The sequence below is a fragment of the Ascaphus truei genome, unplaced genomic scaffold, assembly GCF_040206685.1.
Source record: "Ascaphus truei isolate aAscTru1 unplaced genomic scaffold, aAscTru1.hap1 HAP1_SCAFFOLD_3581, whole genome shotgun sequence".
Lineage (NCBI taxonomy): Eukaryota > Metazoa > Chordata > Amphibia > Anura > Ascaphidae > Ascaphus > Ascaphus truei.
The window spans coordinates 1-12,879 of NW_027456598.1; the positions used below are offsets into that span (position 1 = coordinate 1).

Consider the following 12,879-nt stretch of genomic DNA (forward strand, 5'->3'; position numbering starts at 1 on the left):
CGCTGGTGTGTTATGTACAGTATTACAGCATATTTGCTGTGATTGCGTATTGAATGTGGTAATAAACAGTGGACTCTTTTTATTTTCTGAAAACAATTAAAAATTTCGATCATGTTTAGAAATAAATTGTCTCTTTTTCTTACGGATCAGTGTATTTCTGTCCATAATATCTGCTTTTCTAAATGCTGATGTAACGTCTTTAGCAGAATATCCCCTTTCAAGAAATTTGTCAGACATCTCTTTAGCTCTGGATAGAAATACTTCATTATTAGAGCATAAACGTTTTAATCTAATAAATTGAGCCCCTGGAATGTTCCTTATCAAGGACCGGGGATGAGAGCTATTTGCCCTTAACAATGTATTTCTAGAATTTGTTTTTTATAGATGTCTGTCTGGATGTTAGATTCACCATCGATATACAGGAATACGTCTAAGAAATGAATATTATTAATATTGTGTTCAAACATAAATTTAAGATTATATGTGTTAGTGTTCAAATAATTAATAAAATATATTAGTGAAATTTCATCACCCTTCCAAATAAAGATCAAATCGTCAATATATCTCTTGTAATAGACGATATTATGACGATATGAATTGTCACTGTGATAAATAAAATGTGATTCCCAAAAACCCATAAATAAATTCGCATATGAAGGTGCAAAACTCGTGCCCATTGCAGTGCACAACTTTTGTAAATAAAAAAGTGAATCAAATAAAAAATAATTGTGTGTGTGTAAAAATGATATACATTCTAACAGAAAAGTGCAATGTGAGATTGATAATGTAGATAAATCAAGAAAGTGCTCAAAGGCTGCAAGGCCGTGTTTGTGTTCTATAATAGAATACAGGGAGGTCACATCCATGGTGATCCACCTGTATTCTTTGTGCCAGGAGAACTCCTGAATACCGGTGATGAAATCAGTCGTGTCACCAATAAACGATGGCAGGACCAAAGATCCATAAATCGCTGGTTGACCCTCCTGGTCGACCTATTGTAGCGAGTATTGGATCTTTGGGAGATGGGTTATCGCGGTATGTGGACAGGTTTTTACAACCCCTTGTTTTTCAAGTGCCATCGTTTATTGGTGACACGACTGATTTCTATTGATTTTATTCGTGACAGACCGCTTCATTAAGTGGAGAACAACATCCATAGCAGAGACCATTGTGTGTCTAAAACGCTTGAAAACAACTTACATCTTGTAAGTAGGCACAACATACGAGCCAAGACAAGATATTGAATTTTGCACTTTAAATACTGTTTACACTTAGATTGTTTTTCTGTTTTTTTTCTGTTCTATTTTCCTCCATGCTCCCCCTGGAATACAACAGGAGATGTATTGGATATACACTCTCAACACCCTTCATCCACATGGCATCAACCTTGATTGGGAGCTTAAACACTTCCTTCAGGGTTGAGTGGATATGTGGGGGTCTTGGGAGTGTATTCCAATCCATTAATGCAGTAGTTTGTAGTCTGACCATAATAGTATACTGGTTCTCAAAAAACTGTATTATGCCTTATTCATATATCGCTATATCCCTTTAACAATATAGATCTAACTAAGTGTTATACGTTATGTTGTGATCAGAGTTACAACTATGGTTATTCAATAAGATTATATATCCAACATCCTATTATGATCCGGCATTATATTATACTGTTAATGATCATAGATTCAGTTCAAGGTCGGGTGCATGTGTGTATATATATATATTATTATATACCTTTTTCCTCCTATTTGTTAATCCCCATTCTTTATAATTAATTATACGTCTCCATAAAATATATACAAACAAATAGTTCATTTTTCATTTTCCATTTTTAATTCTGTATGTATGCTATACATCAAATGTTCGTGATTTTTAGTGTTTTTTAAAAATCTGGGGTTAAATATATGTATGTTGTTTTTGAATCAATTAATCATGCATAGCAGTGCTCTTATGGGTTATACCAACTCCCTCCCCTCAGTATTTTCTATATGATTATCTGAGTAGTAACACCTGTGATTGAACCAATGAATGTTAAGGGCTTGCCTATTTAAGATGCCTCTATGCCAATACTAGTCACTCTTTGATATAGTTCCACAGCGGAACGAAACGCGTCAGAGGACTAATCTGTGATGTACAGCAACATGTTTCATTAAAGGTTATTTTTATTTTTCTACTTGATGGCTGATTCCTGTTTGCAGTGACCGCCTTTCATTCATCCTTACTCTACTTATGTACAGTATATCCCGCTGGTGTGTTATGTACAGTATATCCCGCTGGTGTGTTATGTACAGTATATCCCGCTGGTGTGTTATGTACAGTATATCCCGCTGGTGTGTTATGTACAGTATATCCCGCTGGTGTGTTATGTACAGTATATCCCGCTGCTGTGTTATGTACAGTATATCCCGCTGCTGTGTTATGTACAGTATATCCCGCTGCTGTGTTATGTACAGTATATCCCGCTGGTGTTATGTACAGTATATCCCGCTGGTGTGTTATGTACAGTATATCCCGCTGGTGTGTTATGTACAGTATATCCCGCTGCTGTGTTATGTACAGTATATCCCGCTGGTGTGTTATGTACAGTATATCCCGCTGCTGTGTTATGTACAGTATATCCCGCTGGTGTTATGTACAGTATATCCCGCTGGTGTGTTATGTACAGTATATCCCGCTGCTGTGTTATTTACAGTATATCCCGCTGGTGTGTTATGTACAGTACAGTATATCCCGCTGGTGTGTTATGTACAGTATATCCCGCTGGTGTGTTATGTACAGTATATCCCACTGCTGTGTTATGTACAGTATATCCCGCTGGTGTGTTATGTACAGTATATCCCGCTGCTGTGTTATGTACAGTATATCCCGCTGGTGTGTTATGTACAGTATATCCCGCTGCTGTGTTATGTACAGTATATCCAGCTGCTGTTTTATTTACAGTATATCCCGCTGTTGTGTTATGTACAGTATATCCCGCTGCTGTGTTATGTACAGTACATCCCGCTGGTGTGTTATGTACAGTACATCCCGCTGGTGTGTTATGTACAGTACATCCCGCTGGTGTGTTATGTACAATACATCCCGCTGGTGTGTTATGTACAGTACATCCCGCTGAAGCGCGCCGGCGACTTTAAGAATGTTGGCTACATTTCTGTATATGTAGAGAAGGAGCAGCTCAGTGAGAACGGGATCTGATAACAGTGACACCGAGTCTGAAGCGGGGGAACCTGGTTCAATTCCCGGTGTCGGCTCCTTGTGACCTTGGGCAAGTCACTTTATCTCCCTGTGCCTCAGGCACCAAAATCATAGATTGTAAGCTCTGCGGGGCAGGGACTGTGTGTAGCATTCCTATGTGCTGCGTACCGCGCGCTGTACTGTATGAAATAAACTTATTAAATGTATATAAATATATGAGCTTCAAAGATATAATTTTGTTTCGATTTTCAAAATGTATTTAGTTACTTTTGAAAAAACAACTAATTCTGAAATCCAGAGATTTAGTAAATATTAAATAAGTCTTACACATACATGCAGCTTTTTTTGCAGTGAATATAAATGTTGGCAAATAAAATGGCCGACCGCTCGTTACAGTAACAGGGCTAAAATAACTCACGTATTACAACTTTAACCAGCAGAGAGACACACGCATTAGACATGGATGTGTCAGCGCATCGCAGTTTTGGTCCCACACATTCAGTTGGAGTATCACGCTGAATTAATTCACATGTTTCACATGACAGGGAGAGACCTGTGAGGGGAATGGAAGGACAATGAGTATTTCCATTCTAAGCCGCCATGTTCCCAGGCACATTGTGGTGCAAATGTAACACACCATACAGAATCAAGGGAAAACATCCCGGCTTATTTTAGTAAGATTTCGTTGATAAAATACATACATATTTTCATTTATTTCAAATATATTATCTTATAGAGTTTCCCTGCCCCAGAATTGGCGTAAACTGTAACTCCGATAGACCCAAACAGAGACCCACACAACACTGCCCATCTTCCTGAGTGAGGAGATCTACATCTGTGATGGTGGAGCAGAGAGGCTCCGTGTGTACATACCTTTGTAATACAGAGCGATGTGTACGTGTAATACAGAACGGTGTGTACGTGTAACACGCAGAGCGGTGTGTACGTGTAACACGCAGAGCGGTGTGTACGTGTAACATGCAGAGCGGTGTGTATGTGTAACACGCAGAGCGGTGTGTATGTGTAACACGCAGAGCGATGTGTACGTGTAATACAGAACGGTGTGTATGTGTAACACGCATAGCGGTGTGTACGTGTAACACGCATAGCGGTGTGTACGTGTAACACGCAGAGCGGTGTGTACGTGTAACATGCAGAGCGGTGTGTATGTGTAACACGCAGAGCAGTGTATATGTCTAACACGCAGAGCGGTGTGTATGTGTAACATGTAGAGCGGTGTGTACGTGTAACACGCAGAGCGGTGTGTATGTGTAACACGCAGAGCGGTGTGTATGTGTAACACGTAGAGCGGTGTGTACGTGTAACACGCAGAGCGGTGTTTATGTGTAACACGCAGAGCGGTGTGTATGTGTAAAACACAGAGCGGTGTGTATATGTAACATGCAGAGCGGTGTGTATGTGTAACACGCAGAGCGGTGTGTATGTGGACACGCAGAGCGGGGTGTATGTGTAACACGCAGAGCGGTGTGTATGTGTAACATGCAGAGCGGTGTATATGTCTAACACGCAGAGCGGTGTGTATGTGTAACACGCAGAGCGATGTGTACGTGTAATACAGAACGGTGTGTATGTGTAACACGCAGAGCGGTGTGTACGTGTAATACGCAGAGCGGTGTGTACGTGTAACATGCAGAGCAGTGTGTATGTGTAACACGCAGAGTGGTGTATATGTCTAACACGCAGAGCCGTGTGTATGTGTAACACGTAGAGCGGTGTGTACGTGTAACACGCAGAGCGGTGTGTATGTGTAACACGCAGAGCGGTGTGTATGTGTAACACGCAGAGCGGTGTGTATGTGTAACACGCAGAGCGGTGTGTATGTGTAACACGCAGAGCGGTGTGTATGTAACATGCAGAGCGGGGTGTATGTGTAACACGCAGAGCGGGGTGTATGTGTAACACGCAGAGCGGTGTGTATGTGTAACACGCAGAGCGGTGTGTATGTGTAACACGCAGAGCGGTGTGTATATGTAACATGCAGAGCAGTGTGTATGTGTAAAACGCAGAGCGGTGTGTATGTGTAACATAAGAGCGGGGTGTATGTGTAACATAAGAGCGGTGTGTATGTGTAAGACGCAGAGCGGTGTATATGTCTAACACGCAGAGCGGTGTGTATATGTAACACGCAGAGCTGTGTGTATATGTAACACGCAGAGTGGTGTGTATGTGTAACATGCAGAACGGTGTGTATGTGTAACATGCAGAGCGGTGTGTATGTGTAACACGCAGAGCGGTGTGTGTATGGGTAACACGCAGAGCGGTGAGTATGTGTAACACGCAGAGCGGTGTTTATGTAACATGCAGAGCGGTGTGTACTGTATGTGTAACACGCAGAGCGGTGTGTATGTGTAACACGCAGAGCGGTGTGTATGTGTAACACGCAGAGTGGTGTGTATGTGTAACACGCATAGCGGTGTGTATGTGTAACACGCAGAGCGATGTGTATGTGTAATGACGAAGTTGAGACATTAGGGGGTCTGGCATAACAACATAACACCATTTAGGATGAAGCCATTTTGTGTGAATATTTCAATCCGCCATCTTGTCTTGTCTTTGTGAGTCTAATTTCTGTGTTTCATTTCTGTATAAACAAATGTGTGAAGCAGAGAAGGAATGTTTTCGCTCTTATTGACTCTTCCTCATCCAATCAGCTTCAAATTGAAAGTGTAAACAGGCTAAAAGTTATGAGAACCCATGAGATAAGCTTAGATTCTTGCAGTAGAATTTATTCTCATAACATATTGCTAGGCGACAGAATAGGCACATCCCATTTAACCCCAGAATGGTTTCTAGCTGACAGGCAGTTATACAATATTATTATGTATTACAAAATGACATCAGCTTTAGTATTGTTATGTATTACAAAATGAGGTAATGTTTAGTGACGTGCAAGCCCCCCCATAAAGGGGTGGAGCTTTAGGATTTAGGGTATAAATATATGGCATATCGTGTTATTATTTAGAGAGCTTTTGTTTTGAAGCTGTCTCCGTTGTGCACTTGACTTGAATAAATTCACGTGTTATTCTGTTTCAAAATAACCTCACACTGTGTTTTTTATTTACGCTTTCGACAGATGGCGCAATCCGAAGTAGGGACTCAATATCATCGGAATCGAGCACCCGGATGAATCACTCCTCCATCACTCAAACCTGAGCTCACATATGAATCAAGGTAAGGCTACCTGCATTTCTTAGACAAACAGCCTGATTAAATAGTTTTGAGTGGTGCGGGGAGCTGATTTTTGAACGGTGTCTTATCTGATGTGACGAGTAAGAATCCCTAGCAGTTTCACGTGAATTTATTGTTCTCTGTTCCTGTGTTCATTTTGGAGTGTAGGAGTTGTTGGGAGTTGTTGGGGGCTAAGGTAAGAGTCCCGTTAAAGGTTTTGGTGTTTTGGTGATGAAAGTGAGTGTTTTTGTGCTTAAAGGGATTGTTTTCAGACCGTCCTGGGTTGTGATAAATATTTTTGTTGTCGGAGCAGGACGGGTCCCTGATTGTACATTTGCTCTGTTTTGTCATTTACATACCAAGTGAGTTCATGGATATCTGGTTAGAAGGTCTTATCTGTATCCATGTCATAAAAGTATAAGGTTTATCAGGACTGGGTTGGACCCGCTGAAGTGATTCAAGTTTTTCTTTGGTATAGTTATGGTGAGAAAATGTGATTGGGGAACAGTCTCGTGACAGGTCCTTATCTGCATATTTACACTATTCAGAACAATAACATGCCAAAAGAGTTGTACGTAATCAGCTTGCGTTGATTATTGTAACGCTAAATTGTACAGGTCAATTAACAGTTGATTTCTGTAACCGAGGAAGTATTGTACAGGTCAATTAAATTTGATTTCTGTAACAGGGGAATAATGGGAAACCAAAAATTCTCAAAGGATTGTGTGTCTGCAGACGAAAATAATGAAGAATGAATACAGAGAAAGAAAAGAGACAATATAAATATTTTGTTGGCCAGTGAATGGCACTGTTTGTACTATTATCAACTAATTGCGCAGATGTTTAAATGAAAGAGGGGTCTTTTTCTGTGGGATTGATAAGCTCAGGGAGCGCCGTCTTGTGTGTTTTTGAATCCCACAGGGAAACATACCTTACGTTAATATGGGACAAAAGAATTATGTTGAGGGACAGAAGGGTCCCGCTGCATTAATTTTTACCATTGCCAGGACAGAAGTTAATATAATAACAAGTGAAAAAGAAAGTGAATAGGAAAGAAATAGCAAGTGAATTTGCCGATAGATAATTAAGGCATATGTGGTGTTGAGGAAGTAGAGGGTTATTTTTATGAAAAGTTTATATGCAGAAATTGGGATACAATTAGAGACTGTGTGTATATTGTTTGGAAGGGACAGAAATTGTTTGGAAGGGACATAAAGTGTTATAAGTGTAAAAAGGTAGGACATGTTGCCAGTAATTGCAGAGCAGCCCTAAGAGAGAGAGTAGAAGAAAAAGAATAGAATTGAAAAGATTTGTTCGTACTGGCCACACGAATAGGTCTTTTGAACCAGAAAATATTCTTTTTCCTTCTGTTCTAATGGCAACTAGAAAGAGAATAAAAGCAGGTTATTTATATGAGAAGCTGATTCGCTGTGTAGGAGAGAAGTTTGTGTCTATGTTCTTTGAGTGTCTGTATTGTGTGTGTTCTGTATTGTGTGTAACCAGTAAAAACACATGGAATATGTTGTGTTTAAAAATGTGGGTAAAAGCTCATAAGCATTGTTTGAAGTATATATTGTATTGTATGTTTTCATGTATAGAACGCCATTAATAGGCTCAGCGCTTCACAGGAGTGGTGCATGTCGTAATCATATAGTTATCAAATGGTAAAGGTAAGAGGTCATAGAATAAGTGATCCAGACATAAAAGTAAAAGTTGAGCAAAGAGAAGTCACTGCTCTGAGGAGCTTACAATCTACTTGGTAGGTAGGGAGAGCATACAGAAACAGTAGGACTTGATTAGAAGCCAGGAGAGGAATTTCAGGAGGGGAAACGCAGAATCAGAGTTTAAAGAGTAGAGTGATTCTCGCAGCAGCGTTTGGGATAGATAGTAGGGAAGACAGGTGAAAGTCAGGAAGCTGGGATAGCAGGGGATTACAGTAATCAAGAGGGGAGAGAATGAGGGTCTGAATCAGAGTTTTAATAGTTGAGCAACAGAGGAACAGGTGTATCTTTGTGATATTGTGGAGGAAAAAGCGACAGTTATAGAAATGTTTTGAATGAAAGAGGAGAATATGAGAGAGGAGTTGAGGGAGTAACCCCTAAGCAGCGTGCTTGAGCTACTGCATGGAAGATTCAAGAGTAATGTGGAAGGAGATAATAGGGTCAGGTTTGGGAGGAAGTATGAGGAACTCTGTTTTTGCCATGTTTAATTTAAGGCGAAAGAGGATCTTCCAGGATGAGATAACAGAGAGACATTCAGAAACTTAGGTTTGTATGGCAGGTGTAAGGTCAGGGGTTGAAAAGTAAATGAGGGTGTTGTCAGCATAGTGGTGATATTTAAACCTAAGAGATGTTATTAGGTCACCTAGAGAGAGTGTGTACAGAGAAAAGAGAAGAGTGTGGTCCACAGAGGCAAATGCTTCAGAGAGGTGGAGTAATAGGAGCAGAGTGTGATGACCTCTGTCTTGGGCAGCATGTAATTCATGAGTTATTTTAGTGAGAATTGTCTCCGTGGAGGGAGCAGTGCAGATGTCAGATTGTAGAGGGTTAAGGAGAGAATGGGTGTGAGAAAATGGAGCAAGCAGGAGAATGCAAGACAAGTTCAGTAGTTAGAAAGAGAGGTAGGGTCAAGCTTGCTATTTTTGAGTCATGGTATAACTATTACATGTTTGAAGGAGAATGGAAATGTAGCAGATTAGAGGGAGAAGAGGAGATCAACAGTGATGGTGACACTCTTTTGAGACAGTGGAAAAAGAGTCAAGGAAAGCAGGTAGAGAGTTGGAAGCAAAGTAGGATAGGAGGAAAAAGAGGGAATGTTCTGGTGTATGGATTCAATCTCTTTCTTAAAAATAGTCAGCAAAAGTCCTGAGGTGAGATGAAGGAAGAATTTGTGTGGGGTAGTCTTATGAGTGTTGATTAATGGAAAGAAATAGGTTTGTGTAGCTTGAGAAAGGACAGAATTGCAACAGGATAGCATAAATTTGTAGTGAATTAAATCAGTGAAACTATGAAAGTTCATACAGAAGGCATTAAAGAGAACTGAGTGGAGGGAGATAGCATGAGCGTGTGGCGTTATTTGTGTGTTAAGAAGTTATATGAACCTCAGCTATATAAAGGCCCGTTGGTTAATTTTTGAAAGGTCATAAAAAATGTAGTTCTTAGGGCTCTGGATAAAGCTCCATGTATTTAAACTTTAAGCAAAAGTTCCAATCCAATAATAATTATTTTTAGGAGGAAGCGGTGGTGTGTCATTATCTTATCTTTTCAGGGTCAATTGGCGAAACGCCCAGAAAGAAAATGGCTCTTTGCCCGGAAACAAGTCTTATAGAAAATATTTTTTCTTTAGTCAGATGAATATGCAGAGTGTCTTTAAAATGATAAAGCTGACCGTGTGCTCAGCACTGTGCAAAGAGATTATATAAAGCAAGACATTAGTGTGAAGTCTTATACAAAATCATTTGTCTATTAACTGAATATGTGATATATTTTATAATTTTTAACCATTTATTTTTCCATTGGTGTTCTATTTTATTATAAGAAGTAGTTATTGTTAAAATATTTTTAGAATGTTTTGCCAAAGTGGTGCATTTGGAGTCACCTCTCGTTTTTGGATAAGTTCTAGGTATAGAGTTAAAGGACAGGTGATATATAGTGGCAAATACAGTTACATAAGTGAGCAGGGTATATATTATATGCAAGGCATTTCACATTTTAGCAGAATAGTTACAATGGAGTGTTTGGGGTGGAGGCCTGACTGGAATTGGCTAGGGGTATTTGTCTTAGTATAGTAATTGTTTAATTGGGAGTGAACACATTTTTGTCCATGACTTTGGATAGTAGTGTATTGCAATGTATGACTTTATATATATAGCGTCAAAAATGTTCTCAGCACTTCATAAAGAATACAGTAGAGGGAATTATGATAGAATAGTAAGTGCAGCAAAATCAGACAATAGGAAAGGAAATCCCTGCCCTTAAGAGCTTACAATCTAAGGTTTGAGGGGAATTTACAGAGATAGCAGGTGAGGGAATAAGTGCTGTAGATGGCAGTGCTTGGCCACAATGGGTGTGGTAGGAGTGACTGTGTGTGAAATAATAGCCATGAGTGCAGGCTATTGGGATGTTTAATTTGTGGGGCAAGTTTTAAGGTTAGTTAGTATTTTATGAAAAGGTTGATACCATTTGCATCGGAGGAGATGATAGTGAGGCATGAATGAGAGCAAGTGTGTATTGGGAGAAGAGATATTGGTCTGTAGTTTGAGACAGTGTTTTTGTCCCCACTTTTGAAGATTGGGACAGCTCTGGTAGTTTTCCAGGTCTTAGGGATATGGCCTGTAGACAGGATAGAGTTGATTATGGAAGCAATTGGTTTGACAATGACTGAGGCCCAAAGCCTTAGGAACTTAGATTGTAGTACAGTAAAGTCCACATTAGCTGCTTAGTTTTAAATATGAGGAGCATTAATAGGAGATATCTCTGTCTATATGTGGATGCTAAGACAGGAGTAAACACATTGATACAAGAATTTAGTCCTAGGTATAAATTATCTCCCTATGAGACACTTATGGGATGACTTATGACTATCAGTAGTTCAAAGGAACAAATTAAGGACCATCTATTGGTAATAAAACAATTAATAAGTATTGTATGCCACTAATATATTTTTTGAGTCTCTCTAGGCATAAGGTATGATAAAAGTGCACCTACACGAGACGGAGTTAAAGGTCAAGTAGTTCCTAAACAAGCATGCTCTTCATCCCAGATGAAAGGGCCCGTACTAACCACCAATACAGCAATTAAAGTGGCAGAGTTCTTTTCCTGGACCCAAAGTACAGTAAAGCTCGTTCCAGTTCCACCAAACGTTCCAGCGACATCAAAGACCAAAGTCACCTAAAGCACAGCCGCATCAAGTTAACGTCTTGCCGAGTCAAAACTCTAACCGTTAACCAACGAGGAAAATAAGATACCAGGCAGAGGCCTGGTCTTATCAGGAACATTTCATTTTTTCAAAGACTCAAAACATTCTATTTTTTAGAGACTCAATATTCCTGATTTCTATCAGAACATTTCATTTTTCAGAGACTCAATATTTTTATTTTTTAGAGTGTGTTTAAGTTAGAAATTTAAGGTGTATGTAGAAATGAGCCTTGATGGGAGGATTGGTTTCCTGGAAGTGAGGCTTGTGAAAACTCTTGTATGTGTTTTGGCAGTACTCATCACTCTCTATGTATGTGTCATATGCAGCAAAACTTTGATCCAGAAGTGTGTTGCACCTCCAACGAGAGGAGGGGGTCACCCAGGGGGTGTGTCAGCCACAAGGAAAGGATCATAAGTCAGCCATGTTGACCATCGCAGACATTGTCTGTTCTGATATTCAGAGTGAATGATGTATACAATGCGTGCAGGGGTGAGGATCATGCATTTCGCTTCCACAGATACCAAACCCCTTCAATTCTCAGTAATAGCTGAAAATATATGATGATAGAGATATATGCCATATCCTTTATCTAGCAACTGCATACCCAAAGAAAGGTTGCTTGCATAAAATAAGGTTTTTAGTATTATGTGTATAATTTCTGTATTTTCCCATTTTTTAAGGGAACCTCTTTAAAGGGTGTATCACACACTAGGAACAAGAATCAATTTATGGGTCAAGTGTCTCCACCAACCAATGAAACCTGTGTAAAAATGTATGTTCAGTCAGATAACAATTTACAGGAAGGATGTGGCCTTAATTTTGCAGTTTTTAATTTCATCATTAAACCAAGAACAGGTTTAGATCAGGCTTATGGCCTTACAAAATAGAATGGTTTTAGATTATATTTTAGCATCAAAAGGAGGTGTATATGCCCTAATTAAAGAACAATGTTGTGTTTTCATCCAAGATCAGAGTGGCAAGGTACAACATGAGTTAGATAAGATAGGAGAAATTCAAGAAAGACTTAGGAAGGAAGGTGACACAGACTGGGACCCTTTGGGGCTGACTGGATTGGTGGGATCACTAGGAGCGAAATTTTTGAATGTGTATGATTGTGATACTCGTTGTCTTCTATGTTTGTGTTACGTTTGTCAAAGGCATGATCCACAAATATGCAACCCCCTCTGCAGACATGATGCCATTGTTTGCAGAACCAATCTACAGCAGTCCCTTGAAGAAAGAAGATGCCAAGTACAATGTTCTAACTCTGGAAAAGAATTTGGCTATAACGCCATACGAGACTATGACTACATTTGGCAGGCACCCTCGTGCACTGTCCTATACCCTCAAGCAGCATTATGAAATGATGGAGCACCCTTGTGCCTCCCAACGTGTTTCTGGACTAAAATCATACCAATAATTCTCAAAAAACAATGTTTTAAAGAATCAGAGGGGGGACTGACGAAGTTGAGACATTAGGGGGTCTGGCATAACAACATAACACCATTTAGGATGAAGCCATTTTGTGTGAATATTTCAATCCGCCATCTTGTCTTGTCTTTGTGAGTCTAATTTCTGTGT

At 39.7% G+C, this 12,879-nt stretch overlaps 1 long non-coding RNA gene across 1 annotated transcript; it reads left to right on the forward strand.

Moving 5' to 3' along the window:
* The first annotated feature begins 5,678 nt into the window (after positions 1 to 5,678).
* LOC142483702 (uncharacterized) lies at positions 5,679 to 11,832 on the forward strand. The gene is made up of 2 exons (XR_012797422.1): positions 5,679 to 6,384; positions 11,051 to 11,832. It is a non-coding gene; the product is annotated as an uncharacterized LOC142483702 (long non-coding RNA).
* The last annotated feature ends 1,047 nt before the right edge of the window (positions 11,833 to 12,879 follow it).